Source organism: Equus przewalskii, chromosome 3, assembly GCF_037783145.1.
Source record: "Equus przewalskii isolate Varuska chromosome 3, EquPr2, whole genome shotgun sequence".
In the NCBI taxonomy this organism is placed as follows: domain Eukaryota; kingdom Metazoa; phylum Chordata; class Mammalia; order Perissodactyla; family Equidae; genus Equus; species Equus przewalskii.
Window position 1 is genome coordinate 98,812,549 of NC_091833.1, and position 26,287 is coordinate 98,838,835.

Here is a 26,287-nt window from a genome sequence, read left to right on the forward strand (position 1 = left end):
TAAAAAATTATGTCAGTTCCTCACCATGTGCCTCTTTTTCTTGGAGTTTTGCCTGAGAATTAGTTTCCAAAGATACTTCCAGAAGTTAACCTAGAGGCTGGCCTCAGCGGCAAAGGAAGTTACACATAAACTCTCGGAAAGCAGCCTGCCACGGTGAGCTCCTGGGAGGGACAGAGGGAGAAATCTCGACCTTTGCAGAAAGGCGATGACCTGGAACAGCTTCTCATTCCACAAGGATGCTCACGTTCCCTTTCTGCGCTAAGTTTTGAGACTCATCACATTGAGGGGGAAACAACACCAAGCTAAACAAAAATAAATCAATGTTTGTAAGTGAAAACCATTGCTTTGAAAGAAAATAATCATATGGCAGCCGCAATGGAGCTGTCTACATTAGAAAGTCTTAAATCTTCCCATTTTGGCGGGGGGGGGGGGGGGGGGGCGAGCCGTGGTTGTTGGGATGTTTAAGGAGGGGAGTAGTAAAGCTTTTGGTGTTTTATTTTAGACTCTCATATTATCAGTTTATTTGGGAATAAGACTCTGCCACATGTTTACTTATGCATATATTTATAAAGAAAATAGGCACATATCATATCTACTTTACTCAACTCAGCAGAGCGAGTTGGGTTATTTATCTTTATTCTTGGTGACTTTGATCTGGATTTTCACTTGTAAGTGTAGTAACTAGAGCACTGCCCAGCTGTGAAAGGGGACCGTGAGAAAAACTGAAAATGAATCCCACATCATCACACCTGAGTCGGACTCCACCACCACAGCCGCTAATTCAGCCTCTTTCGCCCTACTTGGTCTGCACTGGGTTCTCCTGCACCGCAAAGAGGGAGGGGCGATGTCCTATACACTAACAGTTGGCAGTGAAAGATGGCACAGGGCTGGAGCTGCCACCATGTCCCTTCTCCTTGTGAAATACGAGTGCATATCTGCCACTGCCTGGGAAAGACTGAGCCAAGAGCTGTCACTGCAAGCCCCTCTGAGGACCTGCTGGCTGACCCCCTCCCTATGCAACTGGTGGCTAATGGGTGACCTCTTTCCTCTTAAGTCCCTCCCCCATGTAACACCGCTACTAGAGACATCTCTTTCCAACTACATGGCCCCTGGCGCTGAGGCCAGGACCTTGGCACGTCCCTTTGGCAAGGTGGCCAACTCTGTACTTGCCAGATTCTCAGAGTTTTCTGACCGGTGTCTCCGGTGAAATGAGTACAGGGGTGGGATTATTCTCAGCCCAACTCAGGGAGGACATGCCAGGGCACGTACTAACAGGAATAAAACAAGGTTCCTGCTGACATTTATTGAGCATTTACTGTCTACCAGGCACTGTGCCAAGCACGTTGCACGCTCTCTTTTCCTGAATCCTAACAACCATTTTATGAGAGCAGCACTATTTTCAAGATGAGAAAATTGAGGCCTGGCCTCTGACAGCTAGAAGCGGTGCTAAGATGTCCTCCTGCTGTGTGTCACTGCAGAGCCATGTCATCTCGCCCCTCTGTGCTGCCTCTTTGTGAGGCCACATCTGTCAGTGTCCCCACCAGCTGCCCAGGCCCATAAACACACTGCTGACTACACAGATGGTGGGCTGCACCATCCTACCCCCAAAGACCAGGCCGCCTGCCCCTGTGAATCATTTCCAGAACTCTTACGGCCTTATGAAGCAGAGCACTCAGGGACTTTTCTTTATGGCCTGTGTTCAAAGGTTATTATCTCTTTTGTGAGCATGAGAACCTTTTCCTCAGCTAGCTTTAGTATTCCTCGAGTGCAAGAAGTCTTCTATTTCTTCTATACTAAAAAAAAAAAAAGAAAAGAAAAAAGAAATCACTGACTCTTAGGGTTGAAAAGAGTCCTTAGAGATCCCTGTCCAATTTAGTCCTTGTAAGGAGATGGAATGGAGGCCCAGTGAGGTTAAACAGCGTGGATGCCCTCCCGCAGCAAGAGACCGGCAGCTTCAGGACCAGAACCTTCAGCCCCTGACTCTCCCGCGCCATAAATCTTCCTCCAGTTGATCTGAATTGATGGATTCAGGCAGAGTGAGGAAGAGAAGAAAGGCGGGGAAGCAATTACTGAAGGGCCAACCTCAGCGGTCCCTCCCTGCCGCACGTCACCCCCCTCACACCAACCTACTCCCCAACGTGTGCAGTCAGCAATGCTTAGGATGGAGCGGCATTGCTGGGCCGCGTCTTAGAAGAAAATAAATCAAAGCGTCTTCCCTGGTCGGGTGAGTGCCGCAGGGCCCCAGCAGACACACAGCCTTAGGCATGATCTGGGCACACGTCGCTGCACGCCCTTGTCCTGATCCCATCTGCCCGCACTCAGTTCCTGCAAAATCCTGCTGGGCAGAAACCCTTCGGAACCCCCCAGCCCCCCCCACCCCAGGAGCGCTTCGGGCCCCGCCCCTGCACGTCTCGACGGAGCCTGGGCTAGTGAGCGCGCCAGGAGGCCACGCCCGGGCCCAGGAGACAGGAATACCCGGGGAGCCGCGGCCCCGCGGAGCTTTGGTGTCAGCCGCACCCTCTTAAAGGCCCCGCAGGAGGCAGGTACCCCCTGGTCCGGCCGGGCCACCTTCTCCAGCGCCTGAGGCCCTGGGCCGATCCTACTTCTTGTAGGGCAGGCCGCTGGAAGCAGTGGGATTGTGCGCAGAAAACTTTCTAAGTTGGATTGGGCATGGATCTAAGAAACAACCCAGTTAATACTACTGATTTTAGGCACCAGTCCTCCTCACCTGCTTCCCAGGCTAAAATGACTTTACAACAAAAATAAGAGATACATTCATTCAGCATGGACTTCCAGCTTGGAATTGCACTTGTATTATTTGTGCAGTGTTCACTGGCACGTGATAAGGATTAGTGAATATCCGATGAAGGAATGAATTTATTCCTCACAGCAACCCTACAGCATCCCCAACTGACAGGAGACAGACGCTCTGAGAGCTGGGCAGCCCTCTCTCTCCAACCGTGAGTTCTCTTGATGTAGTTTCACTCTACCTGCATAACAGGGGGTTTAGTGAGAAATTATCTTGTGGACCTGTCTATCTGTTTTTCTCCTGGGCAGCACTAGCTTGCTCTCTCTCTCCCCCTCCCTCTCTCGTTCCTCCCTCTCTCCCTCCTCCCTTTCATTTCCTCTCACTCCCTCTGTTCTCTGCTCTTTTCTTTCTTCTGCTATAGAATCCCTAGGGAAGAAAAACACCCATCTCTTCCTCCACAGCTCACTTCCCTTATGAAAGAGACCAACATCTTATAAAAATAGTAGCGAACACATATGGTGCTAAGCATGATTCTACGCACTTATAAAATAATTTAATCCTTACAACAGACCTATGCGGAAGAGACTCTTATTATCATCTTATTATCACAGAAAGGTGACGAAACTTGTCCCCAAGCCACACAACTAAGTGACCAGGATTTGGACACAAGAAGTTGGCCTCCAAAGTCTATTAAGCATTGGCTACCCTGCCTCTCAGAGTTCTCCTTCCCTCCAGGAGAGAAGTAAGCAGTCTGTATGTGTGTTTGAAAGGTGGCGGTGAAGTTGTAGGCTGAAGACAGGGAGGAGGGATGGAGGGTCAGACCAGGTGGGTGACAGGGAACTATGTCCTGTGCCAGTGCTGAACCCCTAAGGCACAATGTTACATGAGGATGGCTGTCTGGAAGCTTTGAGGGCTGAAAACCGAGGGCAGTAAGCGTGGAAACCTTGGCAAAGATCAGAGAGGGAGAAGTTACTGGCAGCCACCACCTTCACACGGGCTCACAGGCAGCAGCAACCGTGGCCAATCATTCATTCACTCAACAGACTGAGCCTTTAGTCTGAGCCAGATGCATTTAGGAGTGGAGGACAGAGCAGCGAACAAAACAGACAGAAGTCCCTTCTCTTGCTGAGCTTACATTTTAGAGGAAGGAGACAAGCAATGTGGAGATAAGTACATTTATGAAAGGGATGCTAAGGACCATGAAGAAGAATAAAGCTGGTAAAGGACAGAAAGAGACTGGGTAGGAGACATGATTCTATATAAGGTGATCAGGGTAAGCTCCGCTGAGAAGGTTGCACTTGAATACAGACATAAGGGACGTGAGGGAATGAGGCATGTGAGTATTTGGGAAAGAGTATTCCAGGCAGAGAGAATCACATCATGTAAGTACTTGCAGATCATTGTGAAGTCTTTGGATTTTACTCTGAGATGAGAAACTGTTGAAAAGTTTTGACCAACAAAGTGATATAATCTGACATTTGATTTAAAAAGATTAATCTGTCCGCTGTGTGAAGAATAGACTTAGGGGATAAGGATGGAAGCAAAGACCTCTTATGGCAATAATCTAGGCAAAGATGCTGGTGACTCGGATTAGGGTGTTAGCAGTGGAGGAGGAGGTGAGAAATTATATTTCTAAGCAAGAGACTATCCTATTTCCTAAAGGATTGAATGTGAGATTGAGAGAGAGAGAGGGAATGTGGGAGTCAAGAATGAATCCAAGGTTTTTAGCTTGGGTAAACAGTGCAATGAAGTCTTTACTGAGATAGGAAAGAATGGGGAAGGAGTTGAATTGGAGAAGAGAAGGGCAGTTGGGTTTTGGACGTGTTAAATTTGAGATGTCTGTTGGACATCTGAGTGGAGATGTCAAGTAGGCAGTCAGCTATAGGAGTCTAGAGTTGAAGGGAGAAGTTGGAGCTGAAGATTACTTTGGAAATTGGCAATGCGGATTGATGGTATTTACAGCACTGGGGCCAGATGAGCTCTTCTAGACAAGGAGTGAAGATATAGAAGAGGTCTAAAGATGGAGGCCTGGGGTACTCTAATTTTAGAGTTAGAGAATATAAGGAGGAACGGCAAAGTCACTGAGAAGGACAAGCCAGAGAAGAGGAAAGAAAGAGAGTTTTCTAGGAAGAGGGAGAAATCGACCATGTCAAATGCTGGTGATAGTTCAATGTGAAGACTGAAAAAATTACCATAAGATTTTGCAGCTAGTAGCTCATGGTATCATTGAAATGATGGATGGAAGAGTTTCTTGTGTGATGCAGGGGGCAAGAATAAACCATGGAAAACTCAGTTTTGACAACTGTTGATCCTTTTGAGTGCAGGGCACATTATAGATTTAATTTGGTTTAGAACATAAAGAATGTGGTGTTTTTTGTACTCCAGAACAGTCTACACCTGTTGCATTGAGACTTAGCATAATGCATCTTTTGTTTTCAGAGACCTATGAATTGTAGCTCATGCCTGTTGAAGGTGGAAATGGGAGGCAGAGGTAAAGGCAAGGGAAGGTGGAGGCTTTTGCATTGAAGCCTGGGAGTAATAATGGAAAATGAGGGCATAGCCCACCTGGTCCTTGGCATCATGCTCATGCCCTCTTGGGGAGAGGGACGAAGGCACCTGTAAAGAGAGGTCTGTGACATGTTTTTGGCACAAAGCTATCAAAACAGAGAGAAAGCTCTTTAGCCTTGAGTGCCAGAGAGAGAATTAAGAAATATCTACCTAGCTGTGTCATTCAGTTAAATAAAAGTTACACCATCTTTTTTCCATTTCCAACATCCCAATTGCATTGCAAGTTTGGGACTGCAATTAAAACCAGGAGGACATACCCCAGAGGCAAAAACCAGTCAACAAGTCTAAGTCACAAAATTAGAAAAGCATTGAATATTTGGAAAGAGAACCCATGGGGGGAGGGAGTTTATGTTATGCACATTATCTATGACAAAGCAAAATGAATTTCCAAATCTTTTTTGGAAATTACAGAGTAAGGAGACCTTCAAAAATCTCTCGAGAGTGAGGGATGATAAATGGAAATTCATTCATTTATTCAATTTGGTTTTGAAAAACCATCCATATCCCAGGCTCTGGGGATAGATTGGAGAACAAGATAGATGTGATCCCTGCCCTCACACTGCTTACAATCAATAAAGCTGAGTAGGCAATTATGTCCTAGAGTGATAAATAATGTGAGAGCAGAAATACAGGCACTAGGGGGTCATAGAAGAGGGGTCCTTAAACTTAGAGGGTGAAGGAGGCTTCTGAGATGCAAGAATGTCTAAGCTGAGACCACAGGATGAGGGCAATAAAGTGTTATCTGGGCACCTATTATATGAGAGGAGAGATAGTGCCATGGGCACTAGGTTCAAAACTGGGCCCTGCCACTAGCTGTGGATCTTGGTGAAGTTAGTTATCTTTCTATGCCTCGATTTCCTCCGGGGATAATAATACGACCTATTTCAAGGAGTTGTTACGATGATTAAATAAAGCCTGTAAAGCCTTAAGCATGGCACCTAACCATAGCTAAGGAGTTGAGTAAAATGTCAGCAATATCTTCTTAATTTAAAGTTTTATTTTATAACTTACAATGTAAAAATATATTTCTAAGGGTTTTACTAACTTCATCCCAAACCCTATTTTCCTTATAGTGTTTTAATTTCCTCAATAGCAAATGCAACTACTGTCAGGTCTATAGGCTCTGCCCTTGAGGTGCAGAAGGAAAATGAGAACCATGTGAATTGGATGTGGAAAGGTCACCGGAGGGTGGATGGCACCATCCTCAGTCATTGAAAGCAGGATAAATCATAGGGCACTTGCCAACCGGTAACATTTACGAAAGAGAAAAACCAGCAGGGTCGCTATGACTGAATGGTCCTGGCCGTGATTTGTGGGTGTTTATTGAGATATAATTCACATATCATAAAATTCACCCTTTAAAAGTTTACAATTCACTGGTTTTTAGTATATTCACAAGGTTATGTGATCATCACCACTATCTGATTCCAGAACATTTTTATCACCCCAAGAAGAAACTTGCCAGCCTTTTGAAAGGTGCAAGTCTGTGCCAGAGTTGCCAATGTAGAAATAAAGTATCTGTGATCAAGAAATTTATAAATAGCATCATCAGATCAGAACTGTACGGTTCATTTCCAAGGATTTTCTGCCTCCTCCCTCCCCATCCCCTGTAGCTTCAGTCTAAATCTTTAAACTCTACTGACCTAGAAGAATTGTCACACTGCAACACTAGCCTACGTTCCATTCCAACATGTGTGTATATATTTTATTGAAATATTTTTGCATTAGTGGATACCTGCTATCTAGCAGTTAACTCGTCCTCTTATTAACCTTCTCATTCCTCACCCTGTATAACCCCCACATACAGAAGACAGGAGAATCGTACCAGCAGTACCTTTTGGTTCCCTTTCTCTGGACCCCTTGACATCTTCCCTTGGGTGTTTCACAGGACCCTCAATTGAACTTGTCCACAATGGAACTGATTAACTTCCCACCTCCACCAGCTCCTCTCCCAGGGTCCTTTATCACAGTGAATGGGTGAAAATAACCCCCACCCATTCAGTTATCCAAACTAGAAACCTGGGCATCCCTGTGATCCCACTCCTTCCCATCTCCCTGCAATCACCGAGTCCTGTTAATCCTGCTCTCATAGTTGCTCTTGAACCTGTCTACCATCTGCATGTCCTCAGTGGCTACTCTCCTGCTTCAGAGAAACATCATCTCTGTCCTGGTTCCCAGTCAGCTTCTACCCCGTCTCTCTGTTCCCAGTTCTGTCCCTGCTTCCTTTCCATCCTTCACATTTTCTGATATGCAAGTCTGATTATGCCACCTTCCAGCTTAAAATCCTGTGGCTCCCTGTTGCTGTCAGGATCAAGTCCAGATTCCTCCATTTGGTTTCCAAAGCTCTGCCTGATCCAGTCCGTACCCGCCACTCGAACGTTCTTTCTCATCGCTCTCCCCAAATCGTGCCTCATTCTCCCTCGTTGATCATCGTTCCTCACTTAGATATCTTGCATTCTGGTCTTACACATACTGTTCCCTCTTCTCTGGAACATTCTTCCTGCTTTCTCCCCATTTCTCTCCAACTGCCTTCCTCCAGCTAACCCCTCCTCAAATGTTAGCTTAGATGTTATTTCTCCTGGTAAAGCCTTCCTTGAGCCCCACCCATATGTTCCCATAGTATCGAGTACTCCTCCTTCCATAGCATGGAGGGTCACACTGTTTGCCCTTCTGTGGTCCCCAAGATCATGCTCATCAGCATATCCCCAGGGCTGCAGCAGTGCCTGCAACATGATGGGCACTCCTCACTATTTGATGGGTGAATGAAAGAAGGCAGCTCCCAGTCCCAGACAGGCTAGGAGGGAAGGGAGTTTCTTGGTGCCAGCCTTCCAGTCTCCCCTCTGAGCCCTGCTTGGATCCCTCCACATGCATTCGTTGATAGCACCTTGATGTTCTAACCTCTCTTTGGCTTGTGAAGACCCCGAGGTCTTTAAAAACCATACAATGACTCCCTAATGCTAGAATGTCTGAATTTATGGCTGCTAACAGAGGAGCAAATTTCAAGGGCAGGAATTCTTTACTGCTCCCCTCAAATCCTTCCACACAGTTGACTTCTCACTCCAGGCTCTAACCCTGGCCATGTTTGTCCTTGTTAAGAATTTTATAGGAATGAGGATGTTTAATGTTTAACGGGTACGGAGTTTCAGTTGGGGAAGATGAAAAAGTTCTAGAGATGGATGGTGGAGATTCACAACAATGTCAATATACTTAATGCCACAGAACTGTACACTTAAAAGTGGTTACAATAGTAAATTTCATGTTATGTATGTTTCACCATAATTTAAAAATAAGAAGAATTTTATAGGCTATGGTTATGGTGGTTTGTGATCACACAGGTCTCAATTTGAATTCTAGCTGATCCTACAAGCTGTGGGACCTTAGCAAGAAGCTGAGTTTTGCATCTGTAATACGGGTATAATTATTCATTCAACAAATGTTTATTGAGCATCCATAAGAGAGTGGAAGAATGGCATCATAGTGAAAATCAGAGGCTGGTGCCGTAACTTTGAATCCTGGCTTCACAGCTCTCTAGCTGTAGGGAAATCGGCAAGCCAGTTTTTTCTCTATGCCTCAGTTTCATCATCCAGAAAAGTGGAGATAGTAGCTTTTCCATCACAGGGTTGTTGTGAGAAATAATTGAGTTAATGTAGGAAAATAGGACAACATCTACACAAGATAAGTTCTACCCATTATTATTCTTCTTTGCTTGAGTTAATGTATGAAGGTACTTAGAACAGTATCTAGTGTAAGTATTACCTGTTATTGTTATATGTCCTTATGATCCAATTCTAGAAGCTGGAGCTAGAGCAATGAGCTAAATAAAGTCTTTGCCTTCCTAGAGCTTATCGCTTACTGAGGGAAACAGACAATAAATAAGTAAATGTATAGTCTGGCAGGTCGTTCTAGCGTCTGCCTCACAGTGTTGTAGTGAAGTCACGTGAGCTATGTAACGTGGCTGATGGAGTCAGAACCCAGCTCATAATGGGCACTTAAATGTTAACTCAATTCCCTCTCCTCTCTTTTCCTTTCCTTTCTTCTCCTCTTCTCGCTCTCTTTGCTCTCTTTATTTGGAGAGAAACCACTTTGAGGACAGGCAGCCCCTGGGCCCAAGGGAGACCGTGCCCAACAGCTGAGGAAATGGAGGGAGCAGCTCAGGTCAGGGCCTCGAGAGGTTGGCGGCAATTTCTGTGGCAGGTAGTTTCTTTCTTGCTGCTTTAGAGGAAATATGAATCATCTGTTGTTTGGCTTCCATTTCCTGGGAGGCTGCAGGCCCAGGAAATCTGTGGTTTCAGCATCAGTGTGGAGATCAAATGAAATGGCTATTGCTGGTGAAGTATGTTGCTAGGACCACTGACAATCATCTCTTGAGCCAAATGACTCATCTTGAGCTGGCTCCTCAGCCCTCTGATTGCATTCAGCTCATGAAATGAGTTGAATTTCCGGGCATAGGCTGATTCTTCCTTAGCTATGCTGGGTGGCAGAGCACATCCGGACCAGGCTGGGCCAGGGGTCACAGGGGTCCAGCCTGTGTTGTTATCTCCATTTTACAGATGAGGGACAGGTGGCCTGGGGACACTGACCACCTACCTATATGTGGGACAACCAAAGAGTGGTAGAGCCTGGAAGGCTCCTCCTGATTCTTCCATCCCACATCATGCTGTTTCCCCAACTGCCGAGTAGACTCCAGCACAGCTAAACCATTGGTTTTGCCACAACCTTGCCCAATGCCCACCTTGGATAAAGTCCAATTATTTGACACAGCTATGCTCCAGTATGACAAGGCAACCAGGTCAATCTCATGGAGTTTTTGAGAGGAGAGTTAACAAGTTGTTAGAGAAGAAGAGAGAGGGAGAGATTGTTACGGATGGAAGATGCTAAGATAAGAACATTAATCAAGTATTTCCATATCATCCTTCTCTTTGGGTCCTCATTCTCTTCCAAACAATTCCTGTGAACCAAGAAAATGCTCACGAACATTAAAAGTGAAGGAACCAAGGTCCTCCATGACAGAGGGATTGTACTTGATGCTATGTCTCCTAGAGGGACATAGCATCCTGATCCTCTCCAGGATGGCAGATCATGGCACCAAATAAAGAAGAATGCTGTAACATTAGTGACACAGTGGAAAGAACAAGGTGGGGGCCTCTGATGCAAATATGGCAAAATGCTGACATCTGTTTAATCTCAGTGGTAGATACCTGGATGTCCATTAAGTGATTTTGTACTCTTACATATTTTTGAAATTTTTCATACTAAAAAAGCATGGAATTTGAAGTCAGACAATCTGAGCTCAAATTTCACTTTCTTGAACAGATCACCCAGTTTCTCAGTGTACTTATCTGTAAAATATGAATAGCAATAAGTGATTCACAGGTTTGTTATGTTGATCAAGCAAGATAAAGCATTTAGAGTGTTTTATAAATTCTGAATCACTACACAAATGTTATTTCTGTAATGAGAATAGCAACAACAGTAACGGGTTGCCTTACTATGTAGAAAACGCTCCTCACTGAAAGAGTTCAAGTGGAGGGTGACATTCAAGAAGAGGAAACCTGGGATAGGAATGAGGATTCTTGTTGTCCTGTTTTGTGGGGAGGTGAGACAGGTGACATCTTTTCCAACTTTGAGATTCTATGATGGTCTAGATCAAAAGCTGAAAACTCAAAGAGCCAGGACGGGCAGAGAACGTAGTTGAGTGAAGTGGGTGAAGCTTGGCCTTGAGGGATGGGGGAGTGGTGGAGATCATGGAGAATGCTTCATCCAAACGGGGCAGCCGCCACTGAGAGCCAGCCAGTCCTTACTGGACTTCCACAGATATGTGGGCCCACTACTGCTGTATATCTATACCTATATGTATATCTGCACACACACACGTATATACATACGTATGGATATAGGTATAGGTACATATATGTATATGTTTTAAACAACTGATTATTTTTTTAGTGTAATCATGGAGTTGTGCAACCATTGCCATAACCAATTCTAGAACATTTTCATTACCTCACAAAGAAATCCCATCCCCATTAGCAATCACTCCCCATTCCTCCTTTTCCCCAGCCCCAGGCAACCACTACTTTCTGTCTATATATATTTGCCTGTTCTGGATATTTTATATGAATTGAATCATATAATATTGGGCCTATTGTGACTTGCTTCTTTCCCTTAGTATAGTGTTTTCTTTCTTTCTTTCTTTCTTTCTTTCTTTCTTTCTTTCTTCCTTTCTTCCTTTCTTCCTTTCTTCCTTCCTTCCTTCCTTCCTTCCTTCCTTCCTTCCTTCCTTCCTTCCTTCCTTCCTTCCTTCCTTTCTTTCTTTTTTCTTCTCCCCAAAGCCCCCCAGTACATAGTTCTGTATTCTAGTTGTAAGTCCTTCTGGCTGTGCTATGTGGGATGCCGCCTCAGCATGGCCTGATGACCCATGCTAGGTCCACAGCCAGGATCAGAACTGGCGAAACCCTGGGCTGCTGAAGCAGAGCGCATGAACTTAACCACTGGGCCACAGGGCTGGCCCCTACTATAGTGTTTTCAAGGTTCATCCACGTTGTAGTGTGTATCATACTTCATTCCTTTTTATAGCTAGATAATATTCCATTGTATGGATCTAGCACATGTCAGCTACCCATGAATCGGTTGATAGACATCTGGACTGTTTCTACTTTTGCACTATTATGAATAATGCTGCTGCTATGACCATTCATGTACAAGTTTTTGTGTAGATGGATGTTTCTATTTCTCTTGGGTATATACCTAGGGGCTGCCAGATATTTCACTATTTCAACAGAATCAGAATCAACAGAATAATCTCTCTCTCTGTGTATAAGCACACAATTTAAAAAACATTGACTCAACTTAAAAAAAATTATGTGGACCAAACACAACATATTCAGGGACCAGTTTTTGAGGTTAGGAATAGATCTTAATTCTTTTGTCTGCAAAAAGGGAGCGTGAACCAGATGACCCTCATGGATCCTTTTAGCTTTAAAACTTCACTTTCCGAGGATTTTATTAAACTCTCACATACACGTGCATTTACTTACAAATAAAACCTACTTTTACTTCCCTAGGGATTCTGAGTGACTTACAATATCAACCTGATAGGACAGTGAAAAATCATTTCAGAAAGAGAATTCATGATTTCAGGACCCTGGGCTGAAAGGATCAGTAGGAGACTGACATTTAGTGCCTAGCTCCCCAGTAGAGGCAGGCAGAGACGCAGCTTGGACGGTGTGCAAAGCCAGGGCAGTAGATTTGTTTTGGGACTGCTGGTTATGGTCACTTATTTAGGAAGACGTTTTTCGGTGCTTCTTTTGTGTGCTCAGGAAGGAGAGATGCCGCCTGCTCTGAGGAGCTCACGTCTCCTAGGGAGACTCACAGGTCCACACAGTTAGAATCCAGTGAACCGAATGCAGAGAAAACTTTGGTAGCTCAGAGAAATGCTTTGAAGTGTGGTGGTGGTGGGTGGGGGCCACAAAGACCAGAAACAATGTGCTGGGAGTGACTGATGGACTGAGTCTCTGAAGTCGGGTGATCTCGAGGCTCCATCACTAGTAGGCTGCGTGGCATTTCACAGGTTATTTCACTGTGAACTTAGTTTCCTTATCTGTCAACGGGGACAAAATAATACCTACTTTACAGGGGGTTCTTTTTAAATTAAAGAAACAATTAAGTGTTTGACACAATTCCTGGCATGCTGTAAGTGCTCACTAGGTACCATTTATTTTATTCGATCAGTGTACCTTAGTGTTTTCTCATGAACGTGTGTGTGTGCGCGTGTGTGTGTGTTGGGGAGGTGGTTGTGAGCTGAGGCTGAACCCTCTGGGAGTGTCTCTTACCTGGGGCTGAAAATGGTGCCAGGTTCATGGGAGTGAGCATCATAGTGTCAGCTGTCTAGTGGGCAAGGCCCAGGTCAAAAAGCCAGAGAACAGAGGTTGGTAGGTCAGTATGCAGCCAGGAGATTAGAGATAGACCACACCAGAAACCATGGCTCAAAGGCAAACAGGATGGATGTCTTGGACAAAGATCTGTGTGTCTATCAAGTGCTGTTCCCTGTGTCTTTGCAGGTGACACTGGGACAATGGATGTATTAATGAGGCAGGGATGGAGGGGACAGAATTAGTCTGATGGAAAGGGGAGTCGATGTTGCCCTAGGTAGGGGAAGCAGGATGTGCAGGGTACAGAGGCTTGGGAGAACCTGCCATGTTTCAGAACAATGAGCAGCCTGGTGGGGCTGGAGCATCGAGAGTGTGGGAGGCAGAGGCCAGGTGAAGTTGGGAGGCCATGGGGGCCAGATCACAAGGGGCTCTGGGTGCCAGGCTTGGCCGTCTGCTCTTCCTTCTAAGCCTAATAGGGCTCAGGGAAGGAATTTTAGGAAAGGAATGACACGGTCAGATTTCTGAAGTAAAAAGCTCCCTCTGGCTGCTGTGTGGAGCCTGAGCTGCAGGAGGACCATCTGACAGCAGAAATAGCAATTATGCCAGAGCGGAGAAGGTGCTTACTTTGAACACAGGGTAATAGCTACACGATTTATTATACTAGCAATTATGATAATGCCAGTGTTCTGGAGCAAGTTAAATGGCAAAGTCAGGACTCACACCCAGTGGAAAATGTTCAGGAAGGGGAAGTTTTGAAAAGTCTTCAAGTACAAAATTGACACTGAAACAAAGAAGAAGGGGGAAATTTCATAAAAAGAACCACCAAAGTCAATTTTCTGAAAGTAAAAATGAGAAAGAGTCTCTGTGGATAATCTTTACTTATTCCAAAACTGAGACAAGAGGCACCTTCATTTTCAGTACGGAAGCAGGAACCCATCTGCTGCTTCTTAGCGACTCGAATGTATTTTCTGCTTTTATTCGGGCAGCAAACACTTGTGTAAGATGGTTTGTGAATGTGCATACCTTCCTCGGATCAATGCCTTTCTTTAGTGCTTTGGTGATGGTATTAGCTTCCCATTGCTACTGTAATAACGTACCACAAACTTAGTGGCTTAAAACAACACTAATTTATTATTTTACAGTTCGAGAAGTCAGAAGTCTGATATGGGTTTTATGTAGCTAAAATAAAAATATTGGCAGGACTGTTTCTGAATGCTCTAGGGGACAATCTGTTTTTTTGCCTTTTCCAGCTTCTGAAGCTGCCTGCATTCCTTGGCTCATGGCCCCTTCCTCCATTTTCAAGGCCAGGAATCACATCCCTTGACCTGTGTGTCATCCCATCTTCACTTGCTCTCACTCTCTTGCTCCTCCCTTTCCCTTATAAAGCTCCTGTGAGGACATTGTGCCCACCTGGATAATCCAGGATACTCTCCTCATCTTAAGATCCTTAACTTTATCGCATCTGCAAGGTCCTTTTTTCCATGTATTCACAGGTTCTGGGGAATAAGACATGGACATCTTTTGGGGGGTTGTTATTCTGCCTACCACAGTGGTTGTTATTATGGAATTATAGTGGTTAATTATGGAATGAAAGTAATGAGAAATGGACTCATGTGCCAGCGAGGCAATGCATGTGATAGTTAAACTTGAGCTGTGAGGCCAGGCCCTCTGGGTTTGCACACTGCCTCCCCCACTGCCAGCCCTGTGGCCTCTGAGTGTCCATTTCCTCATTCGGTAATGGGGATGTGCACCAGACCTACCTCGTCAAGTTGCTGCAAGGACCGATGAGGTGCTAATAGATGTCGATAACTTTGAACGGTGACTAGCCCATAGTAAGTACTCATTAAATATTGGCTCTTATTATCCGATGGGTGGATATCATATCATTATTTTTTTCTGCGGTTGAATTTTATTATTAATGGCAACATCTGTGGGGTGTATGCGTGTTGGGGGAATTTGTGTGTTTAAGAAAAGTTCGATTGCCCATCCCTGAGAGTTGTATTAGCTGAAAAGGAAAGTACGTGACAGCAGTTGAGCTGTCCAGGCTAATTAATGATGCTGACTCTAATAAAATGCCCCTGGAATATTTTCTGGGACCACCAAGGTTTCTATGACACATTGGATAAAACCCACAGAGAAATTTTAGATTATGTCCTTCTGATATTGTGTGTGCCAACCCATGAGGTAGTCAGAGCCGCTTTTATCAAACTATATATTTTCTACCTCTTATGAATAAATACATAGTTATTTGATAACGCTGGCCTGATTAATTTTAGTAGTTTACAGATACATTTTGTTTTCCTATTAAGTAACTTCATTAAACAGAAAAGTGTAGCATGAGGAACAGCAAAATTATTTCTGATTTTTAAAAATTGAGACATAATTGACATAGCATTCTATTAGTTTCAGGTGTACAACATAATGATTCAATATTTTTGTATGCTGTGAAATGATCACCACAATAAGTTTAGTTCTCATCTGGTATTTCTGATTTTTAAACATAATTCTTACTTAATTATTCCCAAAGCTACACATCAGAGTTGGATGCACACATTCCCACAGCTTAAGGAAAGAATATTATACCTGCTATCATATTTCTGGTTTCATAAATGACATAATTTTAGCAGAACAATGTGCCATTTTATTACAAATCAAATAATGAGAAACAGCATTGTTATCCTGTTTTACACTTATTATAAAATTAATTATATCAGATCTACATCGATTAAATGTGACTGTCTCTTAGTAATCTATTTTACCAATGCATTTCATAATTTATTTCTCAGTGGTTTTTATAATCTCCAAAATGAATATTAAGATACTCACTTAAGCTGGAAAATAATCATACTTTTTTTTTTCCCTCCTCAAAGCCCCAGTACATAGTTGTATATCCTAGTTGTAAGTCCTTCTAGTTCTTATATGTGGGACACCGCCACAGCATGGCCTGATGAGTGGTGTGTAGGTCTGCACCCAGGATCCAAACCGGCGAACCCCAGGCTGCCAAAGTGGAACAGGCAAACTTAACCACTCAGCCACAGGGCTGGCCCCTAAAGTCATACTTTTAATGGCAAGTAATACATCCAATTTGGCTGATTGCTTTGACAGTTAGGTTACATGAGGGACTTTTTTTTTTTTTTTTTTTTTTTTGCTGAGGAAGATTAGCCCTGAGTTAACATCTATGCCAACCTTACACCCCTTTGTATGTGGGTTGCTGCCACAGCATGGCTGACAAGTGGTGTAGGTCTGTGCCTGGGATTTTAACCCGCAAACCCAGGCCACTGTAGAGGAGCACACCAAACTTAACTGCTATGCCAACTGGGCCAGCCCCCGGATGTGTTTTTAATCAGTTGAATGAGCTAACTCTGAAGCTCCAAGATTTGGACAAAGTTTTATTTAAGGCAGGAAACGAGTTAAAAGCATTAAAGCATCTTCTTCTCTAAAAGATGTATGGAAATAAATATTTTGATTTTCTTAACTCTTACTGAGACAAATTTAATAAGGTGTCTCTAAGTGAGAGGATGACAGGTAAAATAACAGTAATTTAACAGTCTTGGCAACTTTCAAATCTACTCTCTTAGCAACTTTCAAATATACGATATATAGCATTTTTAACTTTACTCACCATGTTGTACATTACATCTTAAAAGTACTCAGCAAAAGAAAAAAAAATTGTAACCATTTGAGGTGATGGATGTTAGCTAAATCTATTGCGGTACTCATTTCACAATATAAACATGTATCAAATCATCATGTTGTACGCTTAAAACTAATCCTCTGTTATATGTCAATTATCCCTCAATAGAACTGAAAAAACCATGTCTTGGCCTTTTTGGTATGCCTCACAGAATAAGACATTAATGACAATAAGTCCCATCTCAAGGACTTATTGTTAGATGGTTTCCAATTATTTGTTTTCAACAGAATTGTAGGAAGACAGTCAAAATGATAGATGCTTAAGAATTATTTTGTGTTTGGGGCATACAAATCAGAAGAAGTTCAAAGAATTGAATGGCAGTTGTTTACGAAAATTCCTTCCCTTTCCATTTAATTATTTATGTGAATAAAGGTTCTCAGTGTTCACATCTATGAAAAAGAAAAATGAATAGGAATGGTTCTAAACCCTGTCTCTTTGTTAATAGACCTTACTCTTAATAAGTAACAGTCATTCCTGAATATACGAGCTAGTTGGGGGAAAATATCTCCACCCATTTCATTGAGATGCATTAAAAATTACTTTTAGTATTATAATTATATATCAAAAGTTGAAATATATTATTGTGGTTTTGATCAATTGTGTACTATTAAAAACTCACGATACTTGAATCCAGAGGAATTTTTGTTTTCTTTTTTTTTACAGTTAGAGCCTAGTGGTCAGAGAAAAAAAATTAATATTTATATATGTGTTGCTGAGAAGCACAACAGGATGATCAACAAGAGACTTTAACTTATAAAAAATATATGAGGATACAATTCTGAGGACGAAGAGAAAGAGAAACAGCAGTTCAAGGAGATAAAAGAACAATGTAGGATTTCTGAGTGTGAAAGAAAAGCTTGTTTGAATAATTTTTTTTTTTAGGAAGATTAGCCCTGAGCCAACATCTGCTGCTAACCCTCCTCTTTTTGCTGAGGAAGATTGGCCCTGAGCTAACATTCGTGCCCATCTTCCTCTACTTTATATGTGGGATGCCTGCCACAGCATGGTTTTCCAAGCAGTGCCATGTCTGCACCCGGGATCTGAACTGGCAAACCCTGGGCTGCCGAAGTGGAACGTGAGAACTTAACTGCTGTGCCACCCGGCTGGCCCCTAATTTTTTTTTGCAGGGAAAGATTTGCCCTGAGCTAACATCTGTTGTCAATCTTCCTCCTTTTTTTTTTTCTCTCCAAAGCCCCAGTGCATGGTTGTATATCTTAGTTGTAAGTCCTTCTAGTGTTTTTATGTGAGCCACCACCACAGCATGGCTACTGACAGACGAGTGGTGTGGTTCCACGGCCAGGAACAGAATCCCAGCCATTGAAGCAGTGAGAGTGCTGAACTTTAACCACTAGGCCCTCAGGGCTGGCTCTGTAACTTTTTAAATGGGTGATAGTGGGTGGCAAATTGTAGGGTACTGCTGGGATCGTGGTTCCAAGGGATTTGTTTAAAATAGTGATTTAACTTTTCAAATAATTTTTATAATATTTGGGGAATCTTTTGGAATCATTTAATCTTAAATTGAAATGGTAAATTAAAGTTTAGCTAAATTAAGAATGTGTGAGGAGGTTTGGTTTTCAAAGTTCATTTTTAGGGAGTATTTGAGTGAAAAATTTGGAAGTCTGCTGACTTAGTTTCTGAGAGTGGGTGTTGGCGGGTCTGTGAAAGCAAATGGCCGTGACCTGTGAGTCTCGTTGCCCCATTCCTTGGTTTGTCTTAGAAGGGCTACTCAGCCCTGACCTCGGTGTAACGCCCCCCCAGGCTCACTCTGCAGGAAGGAGAGCGGTCAGACCCCCAGGGCAGGGTCAGCCAACAGCACTCTTCAAATTACTCTGCTTGATTTGGTTAAACATGACTATTTCCTCACAGTGTATTTATCAAACACGCATATAGCACTCACTATGTGCCAGGATTGTTCTAATTGCTTTACAAACATTAGCTCGTTTAAATCTCATAAAAGCCCTAGGAAGTAGGTACTGTTATCATGTCCATTTAACAGATGAGGAAAATGAGGCACAGAGAGATTAAGTAACTTGCTAAAGGTCACACAGCCAATAAATAGTAGAACCAGGATTCCTTACGCATTGATCTCTCTTTTTAAAAAGGGAGCTGAAAGAAATTTTTCTGTACTCAGGCGGACCACCATCAGACTCGTTTCCCTCCATCGTGCCTAGCAGTGCGTGCCCCTTTCCCTATGCCCAACGCTTGCTTCGATTACAAGTAGACTGCATTTGCCTGTGAGGATTCAAAGACTCCAGCTCTCAGATGCAATAGAATTGAATTTCAATGGCCTGTTTATTGACGCTGGCTTCCACAGCCCTGAATCATCATAGAAACGTCTTATTCAGGCAGGAAGGCTGGGTAATTAGTATTGCAGGTCACTAGTAAAGAAAGGCCTCAGAAAGCATCAAACCACCCCAAGAAATTATTTTTCCTGGCGTCCTCCATACTACCTCCTAACTCCAGTTTCAGAGGTTTGGAAGGAGCGAAACTCTCTGACGTTTCCTTTACAGCCAGGAGGAAAACAAATTACCCGGACAGCGCAGCCGAGGGGAGAAAGCGTTTTTTTCGCCGTCTCCTGCCGCTGTCTTCCCAATGACTTTCCCGGGGCTTCCATTTGACACAGGCAGAGGGTGTCCAGAAAGGTTGCAGAAAGTTTGAGGGTGAAAAATACCTTAGGAAATTTGCCACTTTGCAAAAGGAAAACCACTTTGAACACACAAACCCCTCCCCCAAAAACGAATCCCCTCCCCCAAATGACGTCAATACCTAAAAAAAAGTCCTGCATTTATAGGTAGATTGGTATCTATTTCTGTGCTTTCTGGCAAGCTGTGAGTCCTTCTGGGCAACTCTGGGACATTTCAGTGTCCTTAATGGTATAGAGGGCGATTCAGAGCTGTGACCGCCCGGCTCGAACCTGTTGTGGAGAGGAAAGCGTCATGGGCTGTGAGTTCTGATAAGGACGCAGAGAGCCATTTCCTACGCCACCACTACCCAGCCTTAAATCTGTTAGAAAAATTTCCCAAAATCTCATTTATTTTCCCTTCCTAAGGTTAAATTACCTTCTAGGTGTGTGAGTGGTTGGGAGCATAACGAGACAGAACTGAAGGGAAGAACACGCTGTGGTTTAAAACGAGCAACGCCTGTGTCAGGCGCCTCAGTGGCAGTGGAGAACCGTATCTGTGTGCGATGGGTCAACCATTACCAATGTGATCCTGCGCCCTGACTCTTTCCGGTCCTCTGTCCCGTAAAAAGGAGTTAAATAAAAAGTTGGGAGATGGAGAAGAGAGGGGAGAGAGAATAGTCTTTGTGGTCTACAGGTATAGAGAGACGGATGGAAGTAGCTGTGTTGGGTGTGGGAGAATTTAGGAGTTCTAAGTGTTGCCGGGAGGTTGTGAATTGCATCCTCTTTAATTTTGTTTTGGAAGATGATGCAAATCAGAGATGAAAATATTTTTTAAAAATCTCCGTTGGGTATTTGGACAGTGCTTCTTTGGATGTGACCTTGTGCTGATATGGGACCGGTCATGTGGAGCTAAAGAGCTTCAGGAAAATCAGGAGAGAAAACATAGCAATAATTAATAACACATTTTTCACAGATAAGATAAATTTTTAGGGTTCTGGAGCAGAGATGGTTCCTGCTCATGTGGGCTGTTTTTGTGCTGAAGAGAATGGGGGGAAATAGATGACATCATTGCTATGGTCTGAATGTGTCCCCCTAAATTCCCATGTTAGATCCTAACCCCCAAGGTGACGATATCAGGAGGTGGGGCCTTTGGGAGGTAATTAGGTCATGAGGGTGGAGCCCTCATGTATGGGATTAGCGGCCTTGTGAAAGAGACCCCAGAGAGCTCCCTTGCCCCTTCCACTCTGTGAAGTTAGCAGTAAAAATAATAATAATAATAATAATGGCCATCTAGGAGGCAGGTTCCCACCAGACGCTGAATCAGCTGGTGCCTTGATCTTGTGCTTCCCAGCTTCCAGAACTGTAAGAAATAAATTTCCTGTTGTTTATGAGTTACCCAGCTTACAATATTTTGTCATAGCAGCCCAAATGTCCTAAGACAATCATGTCAGAAAATTTGAGTTCAGGTCCCCACCTTGGCCTGTGCTCTGAAGAACAGTCAATTTCCATGGTCACGCTCGGCCTTTTTCCAGACCAGAGTGGTTCTGAGGATTAAAGAGAAATCTGGGAAACTCGTGTATTCCAGTGTGTTCCACATTATAGATACTCAACAAATGTTTAATTTGGACTTACAGATTAAAATTCAAATGTAAATGCCTGTTTGTTGAAGTAGTCAAGGGGCCCTAAAATGTTTAAAATGGATGTAATGCATTAAAAATGCATTAATTATTTTGAATCCACTTTGAAAGCTGGTTTGAAAATACATGAGGAATGTTTGATCAGTCTTTCACAAAAATTAGGTGGAACAACTATTTTTATGAATCACTCTGGGTTCCCGTAGTGCTGAGCTGTTTCTGCCTCCCTGCACTGTCAGGACAGAGAGGTGCTTCTGTAATGCTCATTTCTCCCTTAAATGAGTATTTGAGACCTTACTCCGTGCAGAGCAGTATGTCCGACTTGGCAAGACGCTAATTTCCAATCACTGGGTAGGTCCCTGTAGGTTGCAAAGCACTTCCACACGCATTATTTCATTTGAACCTCACCACAACCCTGCAGTGTAGACAAGATATATGTTCTCTGTTGGTTTTTTTTTAATGAACGACAGGCAAAAGTGTCTAAGGTCCCACATCTGCTAAGTGGTAGTGGCAGTATTCAGACTCAGAGCTTCTGACTCCCCAAGTCCAGTGCTCTTTCCATAGCACCACGTGTTACAGGCTGAACTATATCCCCTCAAAATTCTCCTGTTGAACCCTAACCCCCAGGACCTCAGAATGTGACTGTGTTTGGAGATAGGGCCTTTAAAGAGTAAATTAAGTTAAAATGAGGCCGTTAGCGTGGCCTCCATCTAATCTGACTGGTGTCCTTATGAGAGGAGGCTGTGCTCACAGGGAAAAGGCCACGCGAGGACACAGGGAGAAGGCGCCGTCTGCAAGCCAAGGAGAGAGGCCTCAGAGGAAACAACCCCGCTGGCACCTTGGTCTTGGACTTTAAGCCTCCAGAACTGTGAGAAGATAAATTTCTCTTGTTGAAGCCACCAGACCATGGTACTTTGTTATGGCAGCTCTGGCAATACACCAAAACATCTCGCCATACACCATACACCATGGCACCCATCTCACTGGAAACATCAATGGCTCCCACTGACCATCAATAAGGCCTAATTCCTTAGCATGGCAGTTAGTACTTAGGACTCTTCTGATTTTGTCTCCAGCCCACTTATCTCACTTCATCAGCCTTCTTTTGACACCTCCAGTATCATCTCTACTACCTTGGTGACATTGCTTCCTTCCTGTGTTTAGGGGTTGAGCTGTCACTGGATCTTCAAGGCCCAGATCGAATGCCTTCTCCCCGGCCTTCCTCAACTCACTTTGCTTCTAATAATCTCTTGCTTGAGGTTAGGAGAACACACAGCCTCTGGAGGCAGAAGACTTGGGTTTTTGAATTCTAGCTCTGCTACCTATGAGCTGTGTGACCTTGGGCAGGTTACTTAACCTCTCTAAGCCTCATCATCTCCCCTGTGCATGGGAAAAACAGCAGCACCACTACAAAAAAGTTGGGAAGAGTAAGTAAGATAATATCTGTAAAGCCAATAGTGAGCATTCATCCCTCTTCCTCTGGCATTGAAAGTGTCCAACCTGCACAATTTATTTTCTTATTACTCAAACTTTATTATTCTTAATAATTTTCAGTAATTCTCATTCTCAATTCTTTTTTTTTTATTTCTTAAAACTTTCTTAATATTTTATCTGTACTAATCTAAAAGCATTCAGGTTTTTAAATAAAATTTTTAATTTTATTGAAAATTCTGATTATAGAAACAATGCATACTCATTACAAAAATTCCATTAAAAACAGAAAAAACAACGAGGAAAGGAATCATCTATAATCCTACCATCCGGGATATTTACTGTTACCATTTTGATGTATCACCTTCCATCTTTTTTCTCTGTGTGAACACATGGTTTTAAACAAAAATGTGAGCATATTAACCATATTGCTTGTGTAAAGTGCTTTTCATAAGGGTAGATGTCAGTCTATACTAACAAATATAGTCTGTATCAGACGTTCATCCTGGTGCCTTGTCCTGACCCAGCCTATAGGTACATTTTGTTTATTTTGCGTAGTGTTAGAAAAATTCTGCCAACTTTTTTAAAAGTCAGGATATTTTACAGAAAAATCACATTCTTCTGTTTTGGAAAATCGAACGCTCTGGCCACAGTGGGCCTGCATTCCAGGAATCCAGTTACCAGCTAGAACTGAGTAGTGCGTTTCCTTCACATTCTTGGTCCCTGTAGATCCCTGGTCTGTATCGCCATTTGTGATGGGCACCACAATCAGCAATTTGAGAGCAGGGCCCATTCTACTTTATCGTTTAACTCTTAGCCCCTCAGCACCTCCCACTTACTACGCTCTTAATAATTATGTGATGTAAGTACTTGAATGAATGGACTCCTTTGTGACATTTCATATATTCCCGTTACTCTAGGAGTGCGTGGGGGAGTCTGGATCCCACCAGAGTATCGGTCCTCTTCTGTCCCATGCAGGGGCTCCCACAGCGGGACCCAAAGTGGGGCTCCATCCACACTGGCAACTTTGGGGAATCTGACCTTCTTCCTGGAGGAGCCCTAAAAGCTTTCAAAAGGCAGTACCCAGTAATCACTTCACTTCCCAGAACCACAGCCAGCTCTCACACGGAAGATGACAGCTCTTGAATAACACCATTAAATCCTTCAAAGCATCTAATGTTGGAAGAGAGGAAAGAAAAAGAAGTCTGTCATCATCGCCCAGTGGTTGCGCTTGCTTTTTTGTTTCTCTTCACTGTCTTCTAAGCCCCGAGAGTGTTTCTAGGCGCCGTAGGGTGCAGGCTGCATGAGTTCCTGGTGGGTGTTGGTGCTCAGATTAGAAGCTGGCTTTCAGAGGAGGCTGAATCGCGCCCTGCCGCTCCACCCTGCAGGCTGCACGTGAGGCCCGGCTGCGAGATGGGAGGCGGGCCCCTTTCATCCCACACCAGAGCCTTGGCTTCCAAAACCTGATCCTCCAAAATTTGGCCTTATATAACTTATTTGTTTATTTTTAAGCCAGCCCCGTCCAAGTTGAGAACACTTAAGACTCACTTTTAGAGGAAATTTGGAAGCCAACATTATCATTAACTAAATCAGCAAGCAACGGTTCTGTAAAAATACGGAGCGGCACAGTTCTGAGGACTTTTATCGTCATATTCCCAGCGGAATTGCATCGTGTGGTGGTTTCTCTGAAAATTGTTCCTGGGCTTTCTCTCTCTCTCTGTCTTTCTGTCTCCTGTTTCTCTCTCTCTTGCTCTCTTTCTGTCTCTCTGTCTCTCTCTGTCTCTCTGTTTCTCTCCCTGTAAACCACCGCCTGAGTCTGAGAGGCTGGGACTTCCTGCTGTGTAGGAGCCCCTTCATTTGACAAGGGACCATGAGGTCCTTGTTCTGTAACCCACCCCAGTAGCTCTCCAGCTAGTGCAGTTGTTGGGGCCTCTGTAGGACATAGTGATCTTTGGAGAGCATGTAAAGCAGAAAACATGATAAAACACGCATCTTTGAGTCAGATCAGATGCCATTTTATGTTAGATTCTAGACATGAGGGAACAGATGCCAAGGGTCTGATAAAAATGTATGTGAAGAAGATGTTCACTGCTATGCTATTTCTCTTAGGGAGAAACATTGGAAACACTCTAAATGTTTAACAAGAAGAGAACAATTAATTTTGGCCTTTTTCAAGGCATCCGTGAAAGATTCATCAAAGTCATAAAGATTCTTTGGAAAATCTTTCATGGTGTCAGAGAAGTGTTTATGACTTGTTAGGTTAAAAAGAATTGGAAAAAAAAAAAAAAGATCGGGGGTGCCGGCCCTGTGACAGAGCGATTAAGGTCGCACACTCCACTTCAGTGGCCCAGGGTTTTGCTGGTTCGGATCCTGGGTGAGGACATGGCACTGCTGTCAGGACCTGCTGAGGTGGCGTCCCACATGCCACAACTAGAAGGACCCACACAACTATGTACTGGGGAAATTTGGGGAGAAAAAGCAGAAAAAAAAAAAAAGATTGGCAAGAGTTGTTAGCTCAGGTGCCAATCTTTAAAAAAAAAAAAAGAATTGGAATACAAAGTCATATGTGTAGTATGAGTCCCATTCTATTTATTATATGGACAGAGATCCTCAGGAAATTAATCACAATTTTAGGAGAGGCCATATCTCTGTGTGATGGGATTATAGGTAGTTTTTATTTTTTCTTTATACTTTTTGGCATTTTCAAACTTTTCCACAATGAGCGTTTATCTCTTTGATTGTCAGAAAATACAATGATTATAAGGTAGCCCACTTTGCTGGTGGTGGCAGATTTGGGTCCACGTTTTCTTTTGATACCATTTCCGTGGCCCTCACTACCTTATCCTCCCATGGCTCCTTCCGTGAGGATCTGGAGGAAAAGGCTGGGAGCAAAGAAGAGGAGGCCATGATGTTTCCCTGTGCACAGGGGCATGGCAAATTTCCCGCCGGATCTGGAGACTTATGGACATCTCTGAGCTGCTTGTTCGTCTAGATTCCCATGTGCAGATTCACAGAGCTTCACTCCTCTAAGGAGGAAACCAGGCTGAAGGAACTTTGCATCTATGCAAACTGTGCCTCACATGACTGATTTTACCTTCGGCCAAGAAAGAGTTCCCTCAGGACACCCCTTCCCTCTTTCTATCCTCACAGCCTCTGCTCCCCTAAAACAAAGTTGCCTGAAGTACCGAGAGATATTGTTGAGTTCTGGTGGGGCAGCTTGGCTCAAGCAAGGTGACTGGGCTGCACACGCTGAGCTTGGAAGGTTGTCCAGGCAAGAGAGGACTGGTTTATTCCTTGGGACAGCCAATTCCTTCAGTCCTGTGGGTTTCCTCCATGTGTTAAATGGATGTAACACGACTCGAAGCTTCTCTTGGAGCTCTGTTCCATGACCTCATCTACCACTGCCTACACGCATGGAGTGAAGGGCTCCCTCCAGGCGCTGAAGGGTAGTGTTGAAGGGGGACTTGAGCCGGGAGTGAGGAGCAAGTCTTTTCCTAAGAGTGTTTATAAGTAAGGAGTAACCTTTTAGCTACCAAGCACAGCAATAACTCAATTCAATTACATCTACCAAGTGTTCATTGCGTGATTATCCACATTTTGAGTAAGGCATTCAAGAATCCCCCCAAACTCTTTAGAGAATGCCTCAGTTTCCTCCATTAGCCCCTCATCTATCCCTTTCTTGAAGGCTTGGATCCCTGTGTAGAACCAGCATTGATC

At 43.7% G+C, this 26,287-nt stretch overlaps 1 protein-coding gene and 1 long non-coding RNA gene across 4 annotated transcripts in view; one reads left to right on the plus strand and one right to left on the minus strand.

Annotated features, from left to right (window-relative positions):
• Positions 1 to 26,287, minus strand: part of RBPJ (recombination signal binding protein for immunoglobulin kappa J region) — a 223,212-nt gene that overhangs the window by 189,208 nt on the left and 7,717 nt on the right. The window lies entirely within an intron of this gene.
• Positions 2,417 to 26,287, plus strand: part of LOC103546891 (uncharacterized) — a 34,658-nt gene continuing 10,787 nt past the window's right edge. Inside the window, exon 1 of one of the 2 annotated variants that reach the window (XR_543800.2) lies at positions 2,417 to 2,960. This is a non-coding gene — a long non-coding RNA (uncharacterized lncRNA). The remainder of the gene's footprint in view (positions 2,961 to 26,287) is intronic. The other variant, XR_011538235.1, reaches the window with a different exon arrangement.